Source organism: Gekko japonicus, unplaced genomic scaffold, assembly GCF_001447785.1.
Source record: "Gekko japonicus isolate JY-2015 unplaced genomic scaffold, Gekko_japonicus_V1.1 scaffold276, whole genome shotgun sequence".
NCBI lineage: Eukaryota > Metazoa > Chordata > Lepidosauria > Squamata > Gekkonidae > Gekko > Gekko japonicus.
The window spans coordinates 28,080-29,965 of record NW_015171510.1 but is presented as its reverse complement, the minus strand read 5'-3'; the positions used below and the strand labels follow the sequence as shown (position 1 = coordinate 29,965).

Here is a 1,886-nt window from a genome sequence, read left to right as displayed (position 1 = left end):
CGCCCTTGCCCCCACCCCCCCCCCCCCCGTCCTCCACTCCACCAGCCCAGATCGATCTTCGCGTCCCTGGCACGCTGCCTCTCGGCGCGGTTGCGAAACCGCCGCCCGAGAAGCCGAGCTCGCTTGGCCGGATTCCTGCGTGGAAATCTCGACTGCCCTTATCAGCGCCAAGGCGCAACCGCGGGCTGAGTTTCCGGATTACGGAGCTCGGCTGAAACCCCCCTGCTGGTGGTTGGTGGGGCGCAAAACCCCGCGAGCGCTCCCAAGGCCAATGCGGCCGGGGGAGGCGTCGGCGCGCACTCCGAAACAGCAGTGGGCGGGGAGGGGAGCCCAGGCAGCGCTAAGGCAGGCAGCCTTAGTCAAAAAGGAGGTCCTACGGGACGGAATTCTGCGGGGCGTACCTTTAAGTCAGCGGGCGTAAAGCTGCAGCTCGGCTAGGCTCTTACGACATGTGCGAGAGATTTGGCAACGTGCGACTCTACCGTCAGCGCGCGCATCGGCCGGGCTAACAGGTGAACCCCGCCGTCCCTTCGCCCTCTCCGCCAGCCGAGAAGGAGATAACTTTTTTTTATTGGGGCGAAGATAGAGTTTAAAAGGATGGGACTGCATCGCGCGTCGTGCCTCCGGGGTACCAGTTCCCACTTCGGGTTTCCCTTATCTCGGCGACTCTTCATTCTGGGCAGGCGTGGGCACAGCCCGCCTGCCCAGAGAGATCCCCTCGGACTTGGGCACGGGAATACTCCGCCTTCCCAGCTACCATACAGTTCAGACCGCGTTCCCAGCTAGTAGTTCCTTCGGCATCAAACAAAGCCTTGTCCGATTTGCGCCCACCCACCCCCGCAGATGGGCTGCACCCGTTAACCCTTACCAGCGCCAGGCAGCCAAAAAGACGCTCGCCCTTCCCCGTCTGTCTCGATCGCTTTCTTTCTGCTCACATGACCTGGGAGAAAGTGCCAAACGGCGCTAGGGCCCCGCCCACTCGAAGGCTTGGCCCCTTTCCGGCAGTCTCATTGGACAGCTGGTCGCAGAGGCTCGTCTCGCCCGGTCTTCTGCTCGGCTCACAGCACCGCATGGCTTTCGCTTGCGTTGTGCCCAAATGGGTATAAGCTTTTGTGTGCATTACACCCAGAATTAAACTTTGTTGGTCTTAAAGGTGCTACTGGACTCAAACTTTGAAGAATTGTCACAGTCAGGTATTTTAGTGGTAGATGGTAATTCTGCAATTCGAGATCTACCCAAGTTCTTGGAAATTGCGGATGTATCTGCAAGATAATTTTTAAAAATAATTGTATTAGTTTGTATAAAGAAGAGGGGGAAGAGAGAAATAGGTAGAGAGAGAAAAGTATAAACGTATACAAAATTCCAATTTAGTATTCTGCATGCATATCTTATCATTACAATTTCACAGCTATTTTATCTATCATTGTTATTAGGTAAAGGTAAAGGTTTCCCTTGCTCAAAAGCCAGTCTGATGCCACTCTAGGGATGCGGTGCTCATCTCCATTTCCAAGCCAAAGAGCCAGCGCTGTCCAAAGACATTTCCGTGGTCATGTGGCCGACATGACTAGACGCTGAGGCTCACAGACTATTTATCTTAGTCTTCATATTTATCTTAGTCTTCATTTAATCTTGTTTTCTCAAAATGTGAGTTTTAATAAGTCTGCCTTGTATACTTCAGGTAGAAGCATCTCATTGCTTTTCTTGGTGTAGTCATTTGGTGCTTGTTTTACTTCTTCAGCTGCTTGCTTCACTTTCAGGAAACCTCGTCCACATAGTTTTCTTGATAAGTGAAGATGATCAACATCACTTCTGGGTGTAGTGGGTGATGCATTGTCATTATTTTGTGAGTTTTGCTATCTATTACTTTTAATTCTGCTTGTTTCCAA

The 1,886-nt window shown here is 52.1% G+C and overlaps 1 protein-coding gene across 1 annotated transcript in view; it reads right to left on the bottom strand.

Annotated features, from left to right (window-relative positions):
- LOC107117257 (Krueppel-like factor 15) overlaps nucleotides 1–916 on the bottom strand; it is a 23,074-nt gene extending 22,158 nt beyond the window's left edge. Inside the window, exon 1 of the mRNA XM_015419345.1 lies at nucleotides 869–916. The gene's annotated coding sequence lies outside the window, so the exon portion shown is untranslated. The remainder of the gene's footprint in view (nucleotides 1–868) is intronic.
- Between the last annotated feature and the right edge of the window lie 970 nt (nucleotides 917–1,886).